Genomic DNA, 26070 nt, shown 5'->3' on the forward strand with positions numbered 1-26070 from the left:
CTGACCCTAGCTAGAAATCCATTTATGACCTGATCTATGAAGATTTAAAGCTCTTGTAACATTATTGTAACTTTTGCATTACTGTAGATATTCTTGAGTCTAATTTTTTAGTACTCTAAACATACCAGAATAAAGTTACTTTAAATTATTTACTAATTAATACTTAGGAGATTACTGTCCTCCAGGCATTTGTGCCACTTAAGAAATCTCTCAAGGGAATGGAATCAGTCTAAAATAATCCTAGGCAAATCTACTGGGCTCTTCATGCATGAAGAAGAAAAACAAATAATGATCACTATGCTACTTTGAAAATAGTGAAACAAAGGATTTCTCTCTCCCAGAGGCAATATTCTTCTTTATCCCTTGAACCTCAGAATATCTCATTATTTGTGAAAATAATGACACCCAGTCTTGTGAGATCCCTTTATAACTCTTCACAGTCAGCATTGGACTTAACTTGAGTAATTTTGCATCATTTGCAAATTTTGCCACCTCACTGTTTAATGCTTTTCCAGACCATTTATTAATATATTTAATTGCATTAGTACCAAATCCACCAGAGAGGTCCTTTGGGGCCATCTGCCTGTCCCAAGTCAGGGTAAAGGAGGAGGGTTGGGCGTGGGGCTAGCAACTTCACCCCGTAAAAAAATCAACTTGCTACAGAAACGCCAACAATAGAGATAACAGAGACTTTTACCCTGGAAAAAGAAGGGTCTTCAACTCGAAGACGCATGACGCTGGGTGGTGAAAGCCGCAAGGAAGCCACTAAGCCGATTACCCTTCTTGCAACCAGGAGGATTACCATCGGCACATGGAACGTGAGGACCATGTACGAGTCAGGAAAGATGGTGCAGGTTGCAGCAGAGATGAGGAGCAACAACCTGACCCTACTAGGCATTAGCGAGACAAGATGGACGGAAGCCGGACAGAGATGACTGTTGACAGGAGAGCTGTTGCTGTATTCAGGACATGAAGAGAGCGACACACCCCACACACAGGGAGTAGGCTTCATGTTGTCCAAGCAGGCACAGAGAGCACTGATTGGTTGGGAGGCACATGGTCCCAGGATCATCACTGCATCCTTCAGAACTAAAATGAAGAGGATTAAGATGAATGTTGTTCAGTGCTATGCTCCAACTAATGACAGTGAAGAGGAGGACAAAGACTACTTTTACAACAGACTTCAGAAAATATTAGAGATTCTCCCAGACAAAGACATCACCATCCTTATGGGAGACTTTAATGCCAAAATTGGACCTGACAACACAGGATACGAACAAGTCATGGGGACCCACGCTCTGAGAGAGATGAGTGAGAATGGAGAGAGATTTGTGGATCTGTGTGCACTTAACAACCTGGTCATAGGAGGTAGCATCTTTCCTCACAAGCAGATCCACAAGAGTTCCTGGGTATCGCCAGCAGGCACGACAGAAAACCAGATCGACCATGTCTGCATTAGCAAGAAGTTCAGAAGATCCTTGCAGGACGTTAGAGTTAGAAGAGGAGCAGATGCGGCGTCTGACCATCACTTCGTGGTGGCCAGATTGAAGCTGAAGCTGAAGAAGAACTGGATAGACGTGTCAGACAGAAGAGTGAAGTTCAACGTCAGCCGTCTGAAGGACCATAAGACCAAGGAAGATTTTGGACTGACGCTGAAGAATAAGTTTTCAGTACTACAGGATCGGTTTGAGGAAGAGGAAGACAGTGTACTCAACAGATGGCAGAAAGTGAGAGAGACAGGTCAGTATGCCAGGAAGTGCTTGGAATTAAGAAACACCAGCAGAAAGAGTGGATCACAGCAGAGACCTTGACTAAGATAGAAGACAGAAAGAAGAAGAAGGCAGCAGTCAACAACAGCAGGACTAGAGCAGCAAAGGCCAAAGCTCAAAAAGAGTATGCTGAAGCCCACAGAGCAGTGAAGAGGAATATTAGGAAGGATAAGAGAGATTATGTGGATGGACTGGCAGCAGAAGCGGAGCAGGCAGCATACAGCAGCAACATGAAACAGCTGTACGATACTACCAAGCGACTGTCTGGAAAGTTCAGCAAGCCAGAACGTCCCGTTAAAGACAAGCAGGGAAAGTCTATAACAGGAATAGAACAACAGATGAACAGATGGGCGGAGCACTTTGAGGAACTCCTGAACAGACCAGCACCACCAAATCCACCAGACATCGACCCAGCCAACGAGGACCTCCCAATCAATTGCGATAAACCAACCAGAGATGAAATCAGAAAAGCCACCACCATGATGAAGAACAGGAAGGCGGCTGGACCTGACGACATCCCAGCAGAGGCCCTGAAAGCAGACCTGGATGCTTCAGTGGAAATGCTGTACCCCCTCTTTGAGAAGATATGGGAAGAAGAAGTGATTCCGGCAGACTGGAAAGAGGGATACCTCATCAAAATCCCCAAGAAAGGAGACCTCAGCAACTGTGCCAACTATAGAGGAATCACACTCCTGTCAGTGCCAGGGAAGGTCTTTAACCGAGTCCTCTTAGAGAGAATGAAGGATGCCGTCGATCCACAGCTACGAGATGAACAGGCAGGTTTCCAGCAGAACAGATCATGCACGGACCAGATAGCAACGCTCTGCATCATAGTCGAGCAGTCTATGGAGTGGAACTCCTCGTTGTACATCAACTTTGTTGACTATGAGAAAGTGTTCGATAGCGTGGATCGAGAGACCCTCTGGAAGCTCCTTCGGCACTATGGCATCCCAGCAAAGGTGGTCAACCTGATCAAGAACTCATACGACGGTATACACTGTAGAGTGATCCATGGAGGGCAGCTCACAAACAGCTTCCAGGTGCGAACTGGAGTCAGACAAGGATGCTTGTTTTCACCATTTCTCTTTCTCCTCGTCATCGATTGGATTATGAAGACATCCACTTATGAGCGTAGGAACGGAATCCAGTGGACATTGTGGACCCATCTTGATGACCAGGACTTTGCCGATGACCTTGCACTCCTTTCGCACAGTAAACAGCAGATGCAAGAGAAGACCAACGTAGTGGCAGCCACGTCATCACAGGTTGGCCTCAACATCCACAAGGACAAGACCAAGATCCTTAGGATTAACTCCATCAGCAACGACCCAGTCACACTGAATGGAAGCCCCCTGGAAGAAGCGCAATTCTACAAAAATAAGTGCTGGTGCAGACTCCTATATCCATGTTGAGTCCCACAGAAGTCTCTTTGCCCAGCCTTCTCAGCCTTTCCACTGCCACCCCTGTATCCTCATTTGAACCTCCTTTGCCTGCTTCCCCCCTACTCCTCTATTCCTAGTCTCCCATACAGTCGCAGTCTCAATCCTCTCCACTAGCCAACCACCTGTCCCAGTCTCCCTCCCACTTCAGGCTCTTTAGCCCAATCTACTTCTTCTGTTGTGATCCCCCCATCAAGGTCATACTCTTGTTCCCTCAGCATTAGTCAGCCTCCATACTGTCTGGGCTCTATCAGGTAGCACTGAAAGCACAGGAGAGAGATTCTCCCTGTTCTCAGTTCTGGTGCCTGGCACCACACCAGCGAGGGGCAGCAGTGGCAGGGAAAGTCCTGTTCAGCTTCTGCATCCCTGGGCTTGAGCATGCTCAGTGCAGGTGGAATCCTCAAGACATTTAGCTGCCAAACTCCAAAAGCCTCTGAGGAGTGGGGCTCAGCACTTGGGCCTCAGCCCCTGCCCCCACAAGCAGTTTTGCAGGCTGAAGGCAGGAAAGGCATGTCAGGAAAGGGTACAATCCAGACTCCTGAATAGCTGTGTCACCCCTGCCCTCTAACCTGGGATGCCTTTAACAATACTTTGCTGCTGTAGCCTTCAGTCTAGAGTGCTCACAAACAGCCTCCAGCATGTAAGGTCCTCCCAGCTATGTCTGTATATGTGCTGCAGCCAACTAGCCAGACCTCATCTTTTGCTTGTAGGGTGACTTCAACAAACGTCCAGTCTTAGATTTCCCCCCAGAAATATACGTTCTATACTGTCCAGCCCTCTCCTGGACAATGCAAGTTTTATATAAAAGTCTGTTATTTCTTTTAACAGAAATAAAATGCACATAACTTGTCACCTCAAATGGAGTTTCCCAGACACTTCAGTTTAAACAAACTGGATTAGATAAAACAAGTTTATTAACTACAAAGAGAGAGATTTTGAGGGAAAATAATGAGGCATAAAAGTTAGACATTTTTCCAAGAAAACAAAGTTAAAATGCTACTGGTGCCTAACAGAACAATCAGATTCAAGCAAAATTTCTCACCGTATGCTTTCAGCAGTCTTACTGACCAAACTCTCTAGCTCAGGATCCCTTCCCCCAAAATCCAATGAAGGCTTCTTTTGCTACTTCAGGTATAGAGAATGACATCAGAGGGTGTGTGTTTGCCTCTCTTTTTTATAGTTTCAGTCCCCATTTTGAAAAGCATTTCCAGTTGAGTACCAGGAGACAAAAGGTCTGTGTGGAAGGATGTTCCCTGGTACTTTTTTTCCTTAGCAGTTTGAGCTTCCTTTGTTTCCTCTTTCTGCCTGAGGACTCTTGACTGTTTAAATGCAAATTAAGCAGCTCACACATTTATTTGTTTAGGACAGACCTGTTTGCCAACATCTGCTTGGGTAGGCCTGTAGTTTGGAACATGTGTTAATAACATCATACAGGGAATAACTTCACATACAATGTTGTCACACATTTTATGAGGACAATAATGAGCACCAAGGTATGAGTTTTCAAATGATACCTCACAAGGCATACTTTGTACAAAGATTATTACAGTAGTGTGTAGGGTATAGACACAGGGAGACAGTCTGTCACACTCAGTTCTTTCTTCTCTGGCTGCTTCCTCACAAGCTTGCCTTCCTCTTATTAGCAACTGCCGGAGAGATAATAGCAACTTTTTGCTGGTGACTGAGGGGTTCCTAATAAATGGAATCTACTGTAATAAGGTATTTTTTTCTCCATCATACACTTGTCTCCTCATCTTGTTGAGGAAAGCATATTCTGTCTGAATTTGTGAACTCTTACTATTCCACTGATTTTGAGGCCATGGGAACTTCCATTATTCTGATATTTTTTTCAATATTCAAGCCTGCAAGTTTTAAATCAGTCATAAAGTGTTTGACAAAGGCATTCAAATCCTCAGTACTGTGCTAAGTGAGAGAATGACTAGTATCAAGGGTACTATTTTTTTTTATAACGGTTCAATGCTTTCAACCATGAATAATTACTATATTTCAGTCACACAACTTTATGTGTCAGTTTTCAGATGTTATCCAAATAATTGGGGTCTTAATCAATATCCTTAAAAGCTTCTGAATTGTAAAGAAAAAATGGATTTAAATTTATTTGATTTGTAACTTGCTGTCATCTAGTGTTAGCTTCAGCATAATAAAACACATATGGATGTGTCTGCTTAATTGCTTGAAAGCAGGAAGGATATACTCTGACAGAACCTGGTGGCATATTTTGCAAGTAAAATAAGCTTCCACTGGAATTTAGAAAGTAAATATTTCTGAAATTTGCCTATTTTCCTCTTGTGTTCTTTAAAGATTAGTTGTAATTCTGGAAAAACACCAATATTAATTAGGTCATAGGGAGACAGTTTGGCTTACTGGTTAGATATACAATTAGAATTCAGAACTTGCATAATTATAGCCTTTCTTGTAAAGCACTTTGAACTCTACAGATAAAATGGCAATACTAGATGGTGTTATTATTTATCAGGGAAATAGTGTTTAAAGAGCAGAACATTCTTCCACAGATGACAATTTAAGTTTATTACTATGTTAAGAGTCTAAATGATTTTAGTGAAAAGTTTTATGGAATGTTAAGAATTCTTGGCAGTAGTCATAGAGGAGGGCCCCCTAGACTAGGCACTGTGCAAATACAGAACACAGAGATGGCCCTTGCCCCCAAGAACTTCCATTTTAACAAATATTGACATTGCAAAGAAGGTTGTAAATATTGGACCATATTCTTCCCCTGCATGGGGCTAGAATAGCTAGCTCCCTAAACAGGGAGATCTTTGTGTGGTGCAGGGCTATTACAGTCTCTCCTGTATGCCCTCCCATCTGCAGTCAGTATAAGGGGCATGTGGCACACAGAGGACCCTTGGCAAAGAGTTTTTTGCAATCAACTCTCATCTCAGGCCTGACAAAAATCACTACACCAAAACACATTTATTGCAGGGTATTTATCCATGAGGGGTGTGACAGGGCTTGGGTGGCCAGGCAGCCTAGTGGTTAGTTTGCCAGGCTCTCAGTCCCCTGCTCAGCTGAGTAGTCAGTCTTTAATGCCAGGAGAATGGTAAGGGGAGCTGTGGCCTCCCTTTCCCTCTGGTCCCAGGCCCTGTGTATATCAACCCCATAACAGGGGGATTGGTTCCTGCCAGCAGTCTGTTCAGTTTGGGGCATGGCCCCTCCAGTCCAACCTGATTCATGGCTTGCTGCCTGTAGAGTTCCCTCTTGGGTCTGGGACAGTGTCTTGCTGTGGTCTCAGGCCCTTTCAGGTCTGGCAACCACAAGCTGGTGAGGGCAAGCCCCACAATGTCTCTGGGATTCATTCAAGCCATTACCTCTGGTGCTGGGGGTTCGTTCGCAGTCTGTCCTTGGCTGGGGAGCCAATGCTTGCTTCCTGGTGGCTGCCCTGGCTGGCAGGCTGCTGGGCTGTCCCTTCATGCAGGGAAACAGGAAGGTCCTGCCTCTTTGCTAGTCAGAACTGAACTGAACCAGGCTCCCTTCTTTTCTCCCCACTCCAAGCCTGGCACTGGCCACAGGTATAGCAGAGTGGGACTAGCTGAACCCAAAGGTCTTCTTTAACCTCTGCTGTGCTGGCTGGTAGTTTCTCTGCTTCCTCATAAGGGGTAACGTATAAGGTATCTACAGAAATCTTGTTCCTTATCAAGGCTCGATCACAGCGAGATTTATATACAGGTAACATTTAAGGAACAATGGAAATATATTAAAAGTATGTTATATGGACTTGGAGTAAAAGTTAGTTTCCAGGGAATAATATGTCCCAGTGACGGCCCATTCAAGCATGACAGAGTTATCACCTCTCTCTGATTAACCAGTGATATAATGCCAGGTTCAATTGTATAGCCTTTCTCCATCCCAAGACTACTCATAGAAAATCATCAAAGACAACTGCAAATAATCATAATCACTGAGAGTTAAAAAAAGAATATTACAACAGACAGGGGAACTCCTGTGTATGAATAAGGACAAAAGACTGTTTCAATATAACACAGGGTGTGGAGAGGCACTCTGTATCCATATACTGAGGGAATATCTTGTGGAGTGGAGGTGTTTTATTAAAAGTTTGGATCCTGGTTCTTGTGAAGCCAGCCAGCTCTGCAAGAAACTTAACCTGGGGGTAGGGGGGTTACCTACTTCACTACTGATCTTGATGGACTTTAATAGTAATGATGCTATATAGTTAAAACAAAGCATTATTCCAATCACTTGGGCATATTGTTACTAATTTTCAAGGTAGCATGAATTGGTAGGACTTATATTGAGTTAAGGCTTTTTTCCCCCCTGGAAATATCACATAAAAATATTAACTTGATTTAAGTGTAAAAATGTACCTAGCAAAAACTGTAAGGAAGACATTCAAGGAATTCTTTGGCTTATTTTCTTCAATTATTTTCAGCAATGACAGTAATAAAATGGCAACTCCCATGTTAGGAAGCTTATGCCCTGTATAAAATATTCCAGGAAATATAACATGAGAAAAAAAAAAAAGCTTACCAATTGTATCTCATGGATCGGTAACTGGTTAAAAGATAGGAAACAAAGGGTAGGAATAAATGGTCAGTTTTCAGAATGGAGAGAGGTAAATAGTGGTGTCCTTCAGGGGTCTGTACTGGGACCAGTCCTATTCCACATACTCATAAATGATCTGCAAAGAGGGGTAAACAGTGAGGTAGAAAATTTGCAGATTATACAAAACTACTTAAGATATTTAAGTCCAAAGCAGACTGTGAAGAGTCACAAAGGGATCTCACAATACTGAGTGACTGACTGGTCAACAAAATGGCAGATGAAATTCAATGTTAATAAATGCAAAGTAATGCACATTGGAAAACATAATCCCAACTATAAATATAAAATGATGGGGTCAAAGTTAGCTGTTACCACTCAAGAAAGATCTTGGAGTCACTGTGGATAGTTCTCTGAAAATATCCACTCAATGTGCAGTAGCAGCGAAAAAAGCTAATAGAATGTTGGGAATAATTAGGAAAGGGATAGATAATAAGACAGAAAATATTATATTGCCTCTATATAAATCCATGGTATGCCCATGAATACTGCATGCACATTTGGTCACCCCATTTTAAAAAAAAAAAGATATATTGGAATTGGAAAAGGGCAACAAAATTATTAGGGCTATGGAACAGCTTTCCTATGAGGAGAGATTCATAAAACTAGAACTTTTCAGCTTGGAAAAGGGGCAATTAAAGGGGTATGCAATAGAAGTCTATAAAATCATGACTGGTATGGAAAAAGTAAATAAGTAAGTGTTATTTATTCCTTCTCATAACACAAGAATTAGGTTCACTCAATGAAATTAACAGGCAGCAGGTTTACAACAATCAAATGGAAGTACTTCTTCACACAACACACAGTCAACCTGTGGAACTCTTTGCCAGAGAATGTTGTGAAGGCCAAGACTATAACAAGATTAAAAAAAGAATTAGATAAATTCATGGAGGATAGCTCCATCAATGACTATTAACCAGGATGGGCAGGGATGGTATCCCTAGCCTCTGTTTGCGAGAAGCTGGGTATGGGTGACAGGGGATGGATCACTTGATGTTTACCTGTTCTGTTCATTCCCTCTGAAGCAGCTGGCATTGGCCACTGTCAGAAGACAGGACACTGGCTAGATGGACTATTGGTCTGACCCAGTATGGCCATTTTTATGTTCTTATAAAACCCTTGGACAAATATAAGTGTTTAATTAAAGCATATTGAGGATTGCTGTGAATGGTGCAAAAATGGGAAAGGATGGGATTGGGATCTGCTGCATAGGTAGGATCTTTGGAGCTACTTGATGGTAGTGAAGTCATGCAATGGAATTGCCCACCATTCAAGCAGTCCAATAAGGTGCTTTCCTATCATTCTCCTACTGGACTACAGTAGTTATACCTTATTCAACCTCTTTGAAGCAAAGATTGGGGTCTGGCTTGGGATCCCAGTTTATTACCTTCTGGAAGTTTGGGTTTGTGAGTAGAGCTGGGAGGTAAATAATTTTCCCGTTCTGTGAATATTTTTGGGGAGTTCAAACATTTTTTCTTGTCCTGAAACGTCAAAATATCAAAAGTTTTCATTATCCAAAAGGACAAACAAAAAATTTGAGTCAAAATGTTTTGTTTCAACAATTTCAAAACTCTTGCTTTGATTTTGACCTCTTTTTTAAACTATCCCACCCTTCCATCTAATTAGATTAAATTTTAAAACAAAAAATGGTGTTTCTAAGGAGAAAGATGGAATTTTTCATTTTGAAAATGCCTGAAGTTTAATTTTTTTCAGTTTCAAAACTTTTTCAACAACTTGTCAGTTGGTAGAGTCATGGAAATTGACCCTTTCCCCACAAATAGTTGAGACCAATCTGCATTTTTCCTATGAAAATTTTCAAAAAATTCCCAACCAGTAGTATTTGTGACATGCTGTCTTCAACCCTCCCTCTTTCCCCTCCCCCAGTTATCATATGTTTTTTTCAGTTTGATGGAGGATCACCATATTTTTTCTTGATGGATCCAAAAGTCTAAAATGGTGAACATTATTTTCAATCCATATTTTCAAAGGGGCAGCTGAAATTATGCAGGCAAGATTTGCATACACAAAACCTGTATTTGCATCAGGCATATAACAGCAATTCAAAGGATTAAGGCATGCATTTACCTGATTTTTCAGACACAAATTAGTTGATAATCAGCTGTATTTGAAACGTTGAAGACTCTTTAAAAAAAGAGTAGTGTCTAATTGAGTATTCTGTAGTCATCAGTAATATATGTTCAATGTCAGAGTGGTAATTCCGCAACCTGAAGTGATAGCTGCTCCTGTGAGCATGAGACCACGAGCCTTTGTAGATCAGCAGCTGCTTTCTACTGGACAAGACCCTAAGCTTCATAGTATGGTTGATGTTTCAATTTGTAATCCATTTTGCTAAGGAAGGGCTAATATAAACATTAAATATTATTGTGTACAGATCACATTCTCATGCTATTTGAAAAATATATGAAAAGCCTGTGGAAATATGCCTGAATTAAAGCAACTGAAATTTTCTAAACAGGACAATGAACTATTTAGGCATGAAAAAGCTCATCAATACTGAAGATTCATAGAGTATGTTATACCATGGATTAGCACACTTGGCTTTTACCTCTGGAATGAAGTTGGCAGTCTTAAGATAGCCCCACTGTACAATTCATAACTACTACATTGATCCTTCAAAATTCATTGTGATTGGAAGTCTTTACTCAGAAGAAACCCAGAGGAATTTAGGTAGATAGTATGCTAGCAGAATATAGCATACTGTCAGGAGAGAAGCAGCAAAGAGTCCTGTGGCACCTTATAGACTAACAGACATATTGGAGCTTGAGATTTCGTGGGTGAATACCCAGTTCATCAGATGCATGCATATCAGGAGAGAGAAGCTTGCAAAGTTCCTGCCCATATTGGGGAAAATTTTCATCTGGGCCCTTAGATTGCACCCAATGGTTTGCATGGACACCAATTTGTCTGCACAGTGTGTTTCTGTCCATGAACACTACTTGTAGGTCTGGAATGCAGCCAACCAGTGCTGGCCCTCTCTCACTGTCATAACACCACAGTTCATAACAAGCCATAGCACTATGTTCAATGGTAGTTCCACTATTTTAGATCAGAGCTGACTTCATCCAACAGATTCAGGGCTCAAAAAGGTTAGTCAATCTACCATTGCAGAGTCCCCTTATAAATAAAGTAACATTAAAAAAAATGATGCTAATCTGTGTTTTGGCATCACAAAGGATCTGGAATGACTCAAGAGAATAATAGCTCATAGTTAGTGTTTACAAGTATTAAGTAATTCATTATCATAAATGTAATTAAGTTTGATTGCTGAGGCTGTATTGCTGAAATAATGGAAAGATTGCATCATCTTCACTATCTAACAGGGCACTAGCTTTCTAAGAGACGACTTACCACAAGAGACATAATTTTGGAGTAGTAAATAGCCATATTGATTTTAAGACTAAAAACAAAACAAAAAATCCCAAGCAGTTCTTAAAATTAGCCCTTAAATAGTGGCCTTATTTTCAGAAGTACTAGGCACACAGTACTGCCTATTAATTTCAGACAGAGATACAACATGGTTTTCATCAGATCACTTTTTAAATTACTCAAATATAGATGAAGGGAGCAAATTTTAGGCAACAATTTTTTAGAATCCTAGTCAATTTTTCGACACAATAAATGGGAATCCTACATGAAATATTTGCAGCCACATATAACAAAGAACATTTACCCTTTCTCTCCTTTTTGACTTCCTTCATTTCACTATCCTTCTCTTTGTTTTCTCCCCCCCCCTTCTTATTTTAATAATTTCTTTAACAGAATTAGCATGTGGTATTTTTGCTGTGTCATCCTGTGTCTGATGAGTCTCTGTAAGCCATACTTACTTTATGCTTGGTTTTGATAAAGATTCCTGTTACTCTTAAAGTTTAATACATTTTAAAATAAGTAACAGTGATGGTCAGCTGTGGAGTTTCCTCAAGACACAGGAGGTTGTGATAAGAGAGGTTTGGCATAGAAAGTGATAATATTTAAACAATCAGTTTCGCAGCAGAACTCTTGAGTAGCCTAAATTACCTATTGTTTTTGGGGGGTGGAGGGGAAGGTATTTTTCTCTTTTAAGGAAAAAAGAAAAAGATACATACATTGTAAAGTGTCTTTGAAATGATTGAAATGGCCAATTATTTTTCTTGTTGATTTTACTTTCAGAAGATTTTTGGCTGAATCATAGAATCTGTAGCAAATTATCAATAATATTACTCAAACATTTTGCTGAGATAATATTATTTGCTAATATAGGTCCCAGTCTACAGTGCCTTGGGCATCAGGTGCCCAACCCAAAACCCACTGAAATCAATGGAAGTCTTTCCATTAACTTCAATTGGATCAGGACCCAGAGCTTTAAAGCTGATGAGTCTGATTCTCCACTCTATTACACTGGTGTAAAACCAATGTAATAGTGTACATAATCAGATCCAATGGATGATTTAGGTGTCCAAGGAATTGGATTTGACTCCTGCTGTGCCTGTATGTGTATTGTAAGAGTGAAAGAAAAGAATGGAGTTTCAAAATCCATTTCAGTATTGAAAAGCAGAATTTCTAGATTGTTCCAAGAAAACCGGCTAGAAGGGCTTGGGCAGTACTATTTTAATCCAAAGACTATTCTTTATTTGCTGCATCTGCAGCTAACTCTAAAGACACAATTGAAAATAAATGAACTTGGGAAAATGTTTGACACTTCCCCATGATGAAATATGTACTGTTTTTCAAATAACTCAACTGTCTCATTGAGCATCAGAAATGTTACCTGGCCCCAAGTTTCCATTTGGCTAATGACTTTCTCAGCATAGTGAATGACTAAAGCTGTCACTGCAACAACTGTAGTAATACATCAATAAACAATTTTCTTCCTAGTTTTCAGCTAGCTTTACCTCTGAGCAATGACAAGATCAGTGGACTACACAACTGATATAGGTGTAATGAAAATTCACAAGACTTCTATAAGCTAAAAATATGTTAATTTGTTGTTTACACATGACTAAGGTAAACTATGTAAACAGTATAAGCCTTGTGTCAGCTGCAGACCAAAATTGCTATTTGATTTGTGTGAACCAGTGAGTTTTACACCTGATTGTAAAAAACACATTTTAACTGGCAAAGGGAAGAAGAAATTTCGAAAACTGGGAGATATTCAGCCAGATCCTCAGTTGGTGTGACTCGGACTAGCTTTATTAACAACAATGGAGCTACACCTATTTGCACCAGCTGAGGATTTGGCCCAACATGTCTTTCAATGGAAGGAACTAGGACTATATTAATATTTCTTTTTTTACTCTTATTTGTATTACAGTAGGTGCCCACGAGCCTGTAAATGCTTCTCTAGAGCTCCCTACCAATGGTCGCTAGTCTAGCCCTATGGAGGTATCTCTTTCAGTAACTCAGCCCTGCAGCTGGGTCATTGTCTTAAATCCACCTCTTCCGGGGTCACAATTGTCTAAACTGAAAAGCTCCAAAATGTTATGAACACAAATAAAAGTCCTGCCCGTCTTTCCAGGGCTCTTCCTCAGCTTGTCTTCATCTCGGCTTGTATCCCCCTGAAAAACCTAATGGTGGGCTTGTGCATTCTCTTCGTTGGGGCCAGTCGGGGCACCCCATCCCACCCTCTGCTCTGGGGTTCCAAACTGCTCCTTTACCTGTACTGCAGTTTTCCCTGGGACACATCCTACCTTAAATTCATCTATGAGTCTTTCTGTCTCTTCCCTATTGAATCCGGGTCTCTCCCAGACCTCCGTGCCTGGAGAACTTTTCTCCACTGTGACACTTCTGCCTGGCCCTCTCTCCAGCCCTTTTCCCAGGTGGGATTTATGACCATGTAAATCTACATGTAGCCACCTCTGCTCTTCATGGGGAATTTGCCTGATTTTCCTCAGGTGGGGCACATTCTGTAATCAGGTTGGCTTAGCCCCATGCTCTCCATCCCAAAGGTCAAGTCAACCTGTTACAGAGCCCCAGTAATGGACCATGACCTCATTATGTTAGGTGCTGTACAAACACAGAACAAAAAGATGTTTTACATTTAACTGCAATGACATGTATCATCACATTTTTATGTCTTAGGTTTCAAAATCCAAGTGAGCAACATGGTCACCATGGTTTTCTATAAGTTTTTTCATACTTATTATAGAACACAAAATACCTTCTTTCTTTAAAAAGGGAAATTTGTGGGATGATCTAATATATGGAAGACCTAGATTATTTAGTAGCGATCACAGCCATCACTCAAATGCTATTCTTAATTTCCGGAAGACAAGGTGTTAGCCATTGTGAGTTCTAACATTTTCTAAATACTAAAGTTAGTCACAAATATTATCCTTGTTAATAGCAAACCAAAAATGTAAGATTTTTTTTATGAATTACAATGATTAATGAAGTAAGTTTCTTCCTACATCACACATACCCACCCACTTACACACCAATCAACATACATATATGCCAGTGTAGCCTTAACATTACTATCTCACATGTCCTTGAAAATCTAGGACTACAGTTTTTTCACTCGACAAATACCAGAAATACCTTTATAACCACAAAAGCACTACTAAATATACCTACAAACGTGTTCTGTGGCATCATATCCAATGTCAGTAATAAGTGTATTTTCAGCAGCTCAATTCTTTATAATGATTGGTCCTTCCAGTCACCCAGGATGCTCACTTAGCATCATTGTCATATTTTGTATGTCCCAACAAATCCATTCACCAGCCTTTAAAAGGGATGATGTTGGATTTAGGACAGTGAATAAAAGTAAGCAGAAATCTCTGCCTATATCCATACATCCGGAAACCTTAGCACAAAAGGCTTTACCTGATTTTACAAGAAGAAGCTGCAAGCAACTTAAAAAAATATCTAGGAAAAGAATACCTGTGATTGAATATATTATGTGTTAATGAGATAATGAGGAATCTGAAGGTGAAAAGTTAGCCGTTGTTTCAGAAGCTAAGCTAAGAAATAGAGGGAAAGGCTTTATATATATATGAGGAAGAATGAAAGGCTTTATATATATGAGGAAGAATATGGTCAGAATATAACCACGAGGATCTTTCTAATACCCTCCCTCCTTGATGTTGCACCACATACCTACATACACACATACACTTAAGGGCTGGCCACAATAACAGTACTTGCTGTCCCCTCACTTGAACACAAGGAGAGCTCCAAGCTAAAACCTAGAGGTAAATGGAGGTGTTTTTTTCTTCTCCCCAGCCAGGCTGCCCAGCATAGCTGGTGCTGTGGAATGGGAGGAAGCAGGTACCTGACCTAACCCAAGGGTGGTGCAACAAACATTATCCTCCTTGGACTACTGGAGATAACATGACAACTTAAGGAACAATGCTACCCAGCTTTCCTGCTCTACTAGTGAGTCTCCCCATCTCTCCCTTCCATGGATTTCATATGCACCAATTAGTTTTCATGTGTCTTTAATTGTGCATGAATAGAAGGTCTTGCTTTCTGTATTTTATCATTCTAAACAATGAAACAAAAATAAACCTGGCTAAATATTATTTTGCCTTTAATGACTTGCAAGTTGCTTTAAATGGATATGAATAAATTGGTGGTTTGTGACCCCATTTTTCCTCTGTGATTGCTGATTATATCATGCACAGAAAATAAAGGCAGGAATCTGAATTGGGACTGCATTCTATAAGGAAACAACGTGGTCTAGTGGATTGGTCATCAGGAGACCTAAGTATTACTAGATCTGCCTATGACCAGTGGTATAACTTTGGGCTAGTAACTTTAATCTCTTTGTGCCTCAATTTCTCCATCCATAAAGTGAGGATGATAGTAGTCACTTTCTTTGGCAAATCTGGGCCTATACAATTAAATTTCATGTCTGGGCCACTGAAGCTAAGTATGAACTTCTGTGTTCTCTGTGAGTATGTTTGTCTCTACATCTGCAGCTGTTCTTGAGGAAATGTGATGTTGGCCAAGTTAATTACCCAGTTGCCCATAATTGGGGATTTCATACCCTTCCAATGTTCATGTTTCTTTTTCCTTAGAAATTTACTTGTGCTATACTTGCCTTTGATTTCAAATGTTTGAGGTTTATTTTCTTTTTCAACTTTAAGATTTTGCCCCCTTAAATTACAGTTGTACTCTGCAAAAATTATTCTAGAAATAGCATTGTGGGGATTCCGTGCTTCCTGAGTAAGAAGGATCTCTTTATATACCTGTCATCCTGTTTCAGAGTTGAACTGTACTTAGTTCTTGATACATATTAAACTTCACTGCATTTTAAGAAAAATTCTTGTTTGGGGAATATGTTCAATCTCCTTTCAGCTAATATCATAACATTATGGATTGAGTCCTGTTCCCCCTGAAGTTAGTGTGTGGTTGGAGCAATAAAGTAAAAATCTGGACCTCATAGCAAAGCCAGTGATAATTTCTATCAGGCTTTCTCTCTGCATGGGAGATTTTCTAGAAAGTGATGTAGTTTAAAAGTCTGAGTAAATGCAAAAAATGGAGAAACTGGGACTTGTGTATAAAAGTATATTACAGTATATAGTTCCAAAAGGTCTAGTGGTACTTGTGTTGTGTTTAATCAAGTAGAACAAAGTAGATATTAGATCCTAGTATCCTATTTTGCTTAGCATTCTACAAGCTATATTTTAAATCTCAGTGGCCTGAATGCTAATTAATAGAACAAATTAATCTTTTTGACCCAAAGGAAATTTACAAGCGTGTTCTTCTTACACTTACAAGGATATTCATGTAGGCTTTCAACGGCTCCATTGCCAAGAATGAATAAGAGATGTCTGGTGGTCCCAAACCAAAATTATGAGGAATCAGGTTTAATCACTGAGTCTTTACACAATTTAATTGTTACAGTGGAGTGACGTTGCCATCCAATCTACTGTCAAAACAGTTTGACATATCAAAGGAGATTATTCTCTCAAAAAGAGCTTAATTTTTTTTCCATTGCAGCATGCAAATCAATAATGTTTTGCAAAAGAAACCAAAGGTTTTGTGGTTGTCACTTTCTTTCAAAGAAAGTAAATAAATTCCTTATATGAATTAATACACTGCAGCTGTGAAATAAGCAATCCCGTAAATTTGTAGAAACTCGCTCCAAAATTGCAGCACTTCAGTTCCGTGACTGCAAAGTGTTACAGTCAGAGCTGGCTTAATAGGGGATTTTTTTGGTTTTCTGGCAATTAAGTATTTTGTTCAACCCACTCCAAAACATCTCATTTAGATTGTGATTATAATCTTGAAAAACTCAAGAAATAAATAGATATATACAGTGTGGCTGATAGCTGTGGTATTCTTTGGAGGTAGAAGGGGGTAGCTTCATTAACTCCTACTGACCAGCTGCTCCTGGACAGTTGCGTACAGATGTGAACAAAATTATTGTGAAAAATGCAATATGCTTTTATGCTATATACACACACAGGAAATTTTGAAACAAAAAGTCATTTCACACTGAAAAAATGATGTTTTATTTCTAAAATAACAAAACAGTATTTTGACTTTTTTTTTTAAACTGAAAAAATTTGGTGAATTCAACACATTCACAGAATATTTCGAGGTCATTGAATGTGCACTTTTTGCAGAAAAATGTTTCGGAGGAAAATTTTTGCCCAGCACTATCATAGCATAAGACAGTATCTTTCAGTTCCAGATGAGTGCGCTTTTCACAATAATTTTGTTCACATCTGTACGCAACTGTCGCAGAGCAGCTGGTCAGTTAATGAAGCTACCCCCGTCCACCCCTAAAGAATATCACAGCTATCAGCCACACTGTAGGCACTAGGCCTGATTTCCAGTTACTCCATTTCTGCATGTCCTGCAGGAATAGAGGAGCAGGAGGGCAGAAGGATAATTAAGTTTACCTCAGGGGACTCCTGGCCCTTGTAGCTAAGAATAACACACATTAAGTTCCTTTAGGATAGAGGTAAACTATAAGTATTAATTCATGTTGTAACACAGGGCCTACAGGCTTCAGGCCTTTGAGATATTCAGCTTAGCCACACAAGACCTTAGGCCTGAAACAGGATAGCGTGACTAGTTGACTGAAACCTGTACCAGTAAAGTGTAAGATTATGAAGTGCAGATGTTCTGGAAACTATGCATCGGTAGACTGGAAAATATGCAATAACATCCCAGTTAATATTGCAAGGGGCCTGCTGGTAACATTTCAGGGGATTCTGTAATAACCAGCTTGCTGTGGTAACTCACTGACATAGATGTTAGTGAGAATAAGGGGAACTAAGGAGATGCCCCATTTCTCATTGGCTATCCCTAAATTAGTGGGTGTGGCAGTATGAAAAGGAAAAAGGGGGTGGAACCCATATATATATATAAAAAAATGAGCCTTAACTATAGCATAACACAGGATAAAAGTGTTGCCTCCTTGTGTGCTGGTGGGGAATGCATAGGAGACAGTAGAATGACAACCATTGTGATAAAGATGATGAGGAAGATATTGACTGACACTCTAATGTCCCCCAGAAGGAGATGTGAGAGATGCTAGTCACAGGGATCAACACTTTGCACTCTATCTATATCTTTATTTAGTGTTTGTGGGATTGTTTCACTGCTTAGTTGAATATGTTAATAAAAGGACCTTTGAAAACTTTTAAGTACATCGGTATGTTGTGGTCATTGTTCTACATGTGCTACTAAAATCTCCAAATCAAAAAGACATTCCTAATGGTGATTCTCATGCTGCTAATCCTCATACTATAGTAGTTTAGGAGGCCAAATTCTTAACCCAGGTCACTGTTATCTAATAAAACCAATCAATAAATTAATAAGGCTACATACTGACGAACATAGCTACAGGTGGCAGAGAAGGAGAACAGAGCAGGAAATGCAAGTTTGGAACAACCCCACAAAGGTTCCAGAGCACTCCCCTGCTAATTTGCTTCTGCTTCTTTAGGTCCAGTAACACACAGAGCCAAAGAATGGGAGATTTCTGAGGTGGCTGGATAGCAGCAACACTTCTGACTCTGGTAAAGTTCGGTGTCAGGCATGCAGAAGAGTTCTTTGCCTGTGGTCAGGTTTTCCAAACCTGGCAGGAAGTGGGGTGTGCACACACACTCACATAGGAGAATGTATTCTGAGCTTGGCAAATTGAATTGAAAGGAGAATTGAAAGCTGAAGGGGTGGTTCTGAGCAGTAGGAAGAAGAGAGGCTCTTTGTGGGGTGTAACAGGTCAGCACCCACCTCTTGAAAGCATCTCCTCGTCAGGGGTGTCTTCAACTGGTCTTTAGTGACTCGGCTCTCTAGCCGAGACACACATGCTGTCTGTAGGTAGAACAAACAAAACAAAACCTGTTCCAGGGTATACAGCCCATCAGGATAATCCGCTGGTGGGCATCCTGCAGCTCCCAGTGACCGCAGTTCATCGTTCCCGGCCAATGGGAGCTATGGGAAGTGATGGACAGCACATCCCTGTGGCCCATGCTGCTTCCCGCAGCTCCCATATCCTTTTTGGTAACCCTCCCTGGGCTCAAACTATAAGCAGATCAACAGGGCCCATCCCAGTACCCTCACTTGGTCTGGCCAGGCTCTCGGGTTAGTCCTTGCTCAGCCCTTCAGCCAGCCAGGAGTTCTTTTTTCACTTCCCTGGACTCAGTCCTGCCTGCACAGAGGTGTTCATGGTCCTACTGTTCTTCTAGCCAGGTACCCAGTTTTCCCTCTTCTAGGTACAGAAAGCAACTGATTGATCTGCTGCTGCTGCTTCCTTTTATATAGTCCTTCTGCCCCCAAGTGGTTGTTCCAACAGCCCCTTTGATTGGCTGCTTCCCTGCAACTACTCTAAGCCACGTAGAGGACTTTTTCTCTGCTTTTCTCTGAGGTGGGGTGAGGCAGGTCTGTGAGGCCTTCCGCACAGGGCCTCTGGATCTAGTGCACCCCATCACAGAGGGGAACAATATTATGGAGGAGGTAACTTGAACTGGTGTGGGTTGGGTTGATGGGAGCTGAGAATGCCCTTCCAGAAGTACTAGAACAACATTATGTCTCCCAAATCGGTGCCAGAATGTCATTCGAGAGTGTTCCATCCTGACTTGAGCCCTGGTTCTGAGCCAGAAGGGGGACATGTTATGTCAACAAGCTTGAGTATAAGGCAAATGTAGTCAATGCATGAATTGAAGGGGGAAAGTTTGGCACTAAGAAAGAACAGTGAAGGGATGACAGACTGATAACTACTGTTTCCTCCCATCCTGCCCTTTACTTTAAATATCCTGTAATTCATTCAGAAAGAGAGAAGAGATGGGGGAAGAAAATGTCCCTTTCCACCGCCCCCGCCCCCAATTTCTTTTATCCCTCACCAAAACTCTTCCCAATACTCCAGATACAGTGTCCATGCAGCCCCACTACTTGTTTTGGGCACCAGCTGCCACCACCTTCCAGCTTGTAAATAAAGTTCAGTTGCTTGTTACCAGAGCTTGGTTGGGAAACCTCCCTCAGTATGTTTACTTCTGTGAATGAGAGGGGCCAGTGGAAAAACTTGATTATGTGAAACTGTCAGTTTTTTCTTCCATCTCTACATATTAGGTTTATGGAAGAGTTCTATCACTTCATTTTAGAACTCTTTCTCCATTAACAGTGGACCTGTCAAGTTTGAGTTTCTGCCTCAGAGTCAGGTTCTGGCTGCACTTAGTGGTGCTGACTTATTAGTCACTTCAGCCCCATCATAGGTTTCCTTTCAAAATGACACTAGTGAATTAAATCAATAATTTTATTACCCTTTGAAACTGTAGCATATTGATAAACAACTCGGTTGTAAAAATGAATGTCAGCTTGTACTGCCATCACTTACAACTTGAATGGAAGGTTTTCCAGATATAGTAGTTGTATTAATTGATATAACATATTTTATACCTTTGTCCCAAAAGCAGTACTTACCTATTCATTTTCCTCTAGCAGCAATAGAGGTTAAATTCAAATGTCAATTCTCTCCTGTTCTTTCTTCCTAGAAAACATAGGAACTCAGTCATTTTTACAGCTGTCAATATCACATTTATGTTTTCTTCTGGTACGTGTACCTTTGAACTGCCAGTTTCACTAAAGGGATCAAGCCTCATTGTGTTCAGCAGAGGATATATGAAAAGCTTGTACAAGTGTTTGTTTTTAAATAAACATATTAACTGGTAAAGCAACTTGACCTAAAACATAGGGTAAGTCTGAATATAGTTTTAAATATTGTGCTATGGTTTCCTTAAATAATAATAAAAAAGCACAGTGCACTTGATAGCTCAAATAGCTATTCACACAAATACTCTTATTTTTTAATTTTTTTTTACTTAAATGGGACAACTCACATGCTTAAGTGCCCTGCTGAACTGGGAACTAAAATAAGTTTAAACAATGCCAGGATGAGGACATGTCTGGCCGTCCAGATTCTAGGCCTCAGCAGCCCCTGCTCTTTGCTGCTGGAGATGCACAAAAGGACAGAAAACCAGCTTAATCCTTAGGTAGAGGAATATCCACATTGATTAGAGCCGTCAGCATGAGGAATGTCTTGTGGGAGGATCTCTGGCAGATAGAACAGCCTGTCAGAGGCCACTGAATTGTAAACAATTATAGTCCCTGGAATTAATTTTAGCCCTTTACTTCTTTGTTCTGTCCTCAGTGTTTAAGGAGCACACCCTCCTTATTATAATAACCTTTTATGTTCTTGAAGACTCATGTCCCCCCTCAGTCTTCTCTTTTCCAGATTAAAGAAACCAGGTTTTTTTCAGTCATTCCAGTAGGTCATGTTTTCTAGACCATTAATCATTCTTGTTGATGTCTTTTGGACTTTCATTAATTTGTCTACATCTTTCCCTCAGTGTGGTGCCCAGAATTGGACACAGTACTCCATTAGAGGCCTTATCAGTGCTGAGTAGAGGGAATAATTACTTCTCATGACTTGCTTACAACACTCCTGCTAATATCCCAGAATGATATTTACGTTTTTTTTTTGCAACAATATTACATTGTTTACTCATTTTAAGTTGGTGATACTCTAGAGCCTCCAGCTCCTTTTCTGCAATACTCCTTCCTAGGAAGTCCTTTCCCATTTTGTATTTGTTTGATTGATTGTTCCTTTCTAAACATATTACTTTGCATTTATCCTTATTAAGTTCAGACCGTTTCTCCAGTTTGTCAAGCTCATTTTAAATTCTAATCCTGTCCTCCAAAATGCTACCAACTCATCCCAGATTGATATGGTCCATAAACATTATAAGTATACTCTGTCATTATCCAAATACACACACATGAGTCTTTTGAAGTCAATGTAGCCATCTAAATTTACAGTAGAGGAGATGGCTTTGTAGATATTATGACTTTTCATGCTATCACAAAAACTTTATTTTGGTACAGTCTGAAAAATTCTCTATGGAGTTTGTGCATTAGACTTTAAAATAAATACATGTAACCACCATCAGATGCATTCTGACCTGTTTCCCCATTGATTAATATGTGTACAGTGATTTGAAGATGTAAAGCACTATATACATGCAAAGTATCATTATTAGGAAAGATCTTTTCCCCAGTGTGTTAAAACTAAATATTGATCAACAACAAAAAGCTTTCTTTTGGGGTGATATTTGTAAAGAGTAAGAGGGGCTGGATAATGATATTTCTGAAGTCATAATACTCTTTTAAATAAATCAAACTGAAAAAATGAGTTATAACTTTTAAAACTATTGAAATGTTTGTGTGGGAAAAGAAAAGAAATCAACACAACTTTATAAATTAGTACATAGGAGATTTGGAAAACCCGTTTAGGTTTATTTAGTCCCTCTGCCTACTGCAGCCCAAATAAAATACAGAGATGTGCACAGAATCTTCATTATTTCTTCTAAGCAAAACCATAGTAATACCTTAAATTTGCATAATCCATGACCTTTGTTGGCAGATTATCCTATTGTCTTAGTGACCTTGGGTTATTTCCTACAATTCTAAAAGTTATAATATTTTGAGGAAGTGAATGTCTCAGGGGACTGGTAATAGGATGCAAAGTACTTTATTTCTAAATAGCTGGCCTTTAATAGTTTATAGTATATGAAATTAGTGGAGGTAACTGTCCAATTATCCAGGTGTCTCCATCACAAAACTACTATAAACAACCGATATGTTTGATCTCTTTGCTGAGACTGACACTGGGAGTATGTCTACACTGCAGCTGGGAGTGAGTCTCCCAATCTAAGTAGACAATCTTAAAATAGCAACATGGATGTTGCGACTCAGACTGGAGCTTGGGCTCTCAAGTCTAGGGGGTCAGGTGGGCTTCAGAGCCTGAGCTCCAGCCTGGTTTTTAACACTCACACCACTATTTTTAAGCACAGTCTGCCTATGTGGGGCAGGAGGCTCGCTCCTAGCTGCAGACATGTACACATGTCACGGCATGTCAGATACTGAATTAGAGCTGTTCAAACAATATATTTTTGTGTTCACTGACCAAACTGATAAATTATAAAATAAATAAATAAATATTTTCAGATCAACCTGTAAAGAAAATGTTTCAGTTTTCCCAGTGAAATAAAAAATAAATAATTTTTGGGTCAAACAAAAACACTTCTAGAATCTATTGCAGGATCAGGGCTCAGACTTCAAAGTTTGCTGCTCTGTAATATACATAGAGTGAAATCTTGAGGTAAATGGGGGAAATACTCAATAATATGTCGTTCTTTATTCTACTAGCAGAAGGCATAACACCACCTAACAGTTGGAAGTTGTCGCTATACATATTCAGATGGGAAATAGAGTGCATATTTTTAAGTGTGGGTAATTAATCTTAAACAGCTCATGTAGGGATGCAATGGAGTCTCTATCACTTTAAATCTTTAAATTAAGTCCTGATGGCCTTCTGAATAGGTATTCTATAGCTCAACCAAAATAATGGGCTTGATGCAGAGATTACTTGGTGAGGGTTTTTGGCCTGTGTTTTTCAGGATATCAGACTAGATTATCATAATGGTGCCTTCTGGCTTTAGAATCTGTGTAAATTAATTTAATAAAATAGTCAAACAGTAAATTAGACCAAAAACACTTACAAGTAATATTTGTTTCCCATCTGACTTTCATTACTATATAAAAAAATATTTTTTTTCTAATGTAACTGCTGGTAGCACACTACAGTTCCCTTTTTCATGGTACAGCTTCATTCACCTGCCACAATTATTTAAGACGTCTCTTAAGTAGAGTGGATCAGAAAAATTGTGACAAAACATTTGTCCAAATTTGCCAATTCATCAAAATTGAAATGTTCTCCAGGATCAAGTCAATTTGACAAAATTTCACTAGAAACTAGGCAGGGTTGGCAGGTTTCTATCAGAAGTCTGCTTGGTTTCCTCCCAGGTCACCTGTCTTTGGCAGCTTGCCTGATGAGTTGCTGGGGAACAGGGAGACTGAAAGCCCTGGCTCTGCAGTGCTCATGCTTGTAGCTCTAGCGCAGCCTGGGCTCTCTGACTCCCAGCAGGCACCACACAGACTGTCATGGGGCTAGGGTACACCATGTGACAGTCTGTCAGGGCAGCTGTTTTGTCAAGAATTCTGAGGTTTTGTTCTGAATCTGAATAAAATCTAATTTTGAAACACTGCATGAAACTGAATTACTGTTCTCCACTCAACTCGACTTTTAAATGTGTGTAATATATTCTGGCAAACAAACTTTACATGCATGGAAAGTGCCTAGAGTTTGGATAGATGCAGCTGAAACAAGTTTAAATATACATTTGTATTTATTGTCTAAAGGGTACTTCTGCCTTCTTTATAATCAAGGTAGAGTCTGTTAATGTTATCATCACTTACTATTTGTACTGCAGCGGTGCCTGAGGTCCCCATTGTGCCAGATGGTTCCTGCCCCGCTGAGCTTTGATTACACCAGTGAATCAGCAGTAATGGATTGACCCTGCTCCATTAAAATCAATAGGCGTTTTTCATTGACTTGGATCAAGTCAGAATCAAGCCCTAATTAAACTGAAACAACTACTTCTATCATTTGCCAACAGGCTGGCAACAGTAATAGACTCTGGTCTTTGTTATAGTATCACCATGGAAAAGTAAGATTTTTCTGAAGTGCTCAGTGCAGGCCTTTAAAAATCACTTAATGTTGTTCTAGTAGGTCAGACTGTAATGAAAATAGATCAAAACCTATTTTGTTTTCTGTGTTGCCTATTGTCATTAATATCACGAAGACAACTAATCATCATATGTAAAATCCTTACTTCTCTCAAGTAATTGATGGCTATCTTGCTATTTTTCCTACTACACAGAGCATTGAGATCATATTTTTGATACCACATGCAACAATCTGAATATTTACACTAATGTAGGAAAGTTAAAAGAAAAAAAGTCAACATTCAAGCAAACATTGTGGGAAGCTTTTTCCCCCTACATCATGCATTTTAATTATAAACCAAGCACATATGTAGAGTAAAGAATAAAAAATAAAATTGGCCATATACATATATGGAAACAGTATAAGAAGTTCTAAATATATATATATCTATTTAAGAATATCAAATACTATTATTTTTAATTCTTCTAACAAGTAAATATGAAGTAGCTGTTCTTAGAGAACTCAGCACAATAAATTGAATGTAAATTGATATTGCAGGAAAGCAAGGAAAAATCAGTTTACATTCATCTTATTTTAAATTGTTAAGAAGTCCAAAAGAAATCAATTGTTGGATGTACTGTACATACTTTAAATGTCAACAAATGTGAAATGCAATGAATTTGATAACATTAGAAAAATCAGCATTTATACATCAGTTATGTAAGAGCAACGCCTACTAGACTCGCTACAGTTAATAGTCTGTCAGCATTTCTACTAAAAACAGATTTTCACATCCCATACAAGATCTGCCTGGTTTCTGGATTTTAAACAGATTCTGAAAGCAGTTTTCAATTTGCAGGGCCACAGAAGAAGTTAATTGAGTTAATATGCTTTTAAATTTCTTTAGTTAGAACCAAATTGTTCTCTTTAAAAATTAACGTTAGCACTTAGCCAGTGATGTGGACTAATCACTTTTGTCATTTAAAAAAGAAAATAGACAGTTGATCTGCTGTAGTAAAGAGAAAAAAAAAAAACCCACCATGCATTTGGTATTATGGATCCATAAATCCCAGTTAATGGTATAAACACAGAATCATAGAAATGTAGGGTTAGAATAGACCTCACAAGGTCATCTAGTCCAGTCCCCTGCACTAAGGCAGGACCAAGTAAACCTAAACCATCCTGATAGGTGTTTGTCTAACCTGTTCTTAAAAACCTCCAAAGACAGGGACTCCACAATCTCACTTGG

The 26070-nt window shown here is 39.7% G+C and overlaps 2 long non-coding RNA genes across 4 annotated transcripts in view; one reads left to right on the forward strand and one right to left on the reverse strand.

Annotated features, from left to right (window-relative positions):
* LOC123373295 overlaps positions 1–16027 on the forward strand; it is a 31253-nt gene extending 15226 nt beyond the window's left edge. For all 3 annotated transcript variants that reach the window (XR_006580647.1, XR_006580646.1, XR_006580645.1), the window contains exon 3: positions 15026–16027. This is a non-coding gene — a long non-coding RNA (uncharacterized LOC123373295). The remainder of the gene's footprint in view (positions 1–15025) is intronic.
* A 1228-nt stretch (positions 16028–17255) lies between these two features.
* The window catches only part of LOC123373148, a 35361-nt gene continuing 26546 nt past the window's right edge, over positions 17256–26070 (reverse strand). The window contains exons 3-4 of the long non-coding RNA XR_006580584.1: positions 20678–20744; positions 17256–19072 (exon numbers count right to left, since the gene is read on the reverse strand). This is a non-coding gene — a long non-coding RNA (uncharacterized LOC123373148). The remainder of the gene's footprint in view (positions 19073–20677; positions 20745–26070) is intronic.

Source organism: Mauremys mutica, chromosome 6, assembly GCF_020497125.1.
Source record: "Mauremys mutica isolate MM-2020 ecotype Southern chromosome 6, ASM2049712v1, whole genome shotgun sequence".
In the NCBI taxonomy this organism is placed as follows: domain Eukaryota; kingdom Metazoa; phylum Chordata; order Testudines; family Geoemydidae; genus Mauremys; species Mauremys mutica.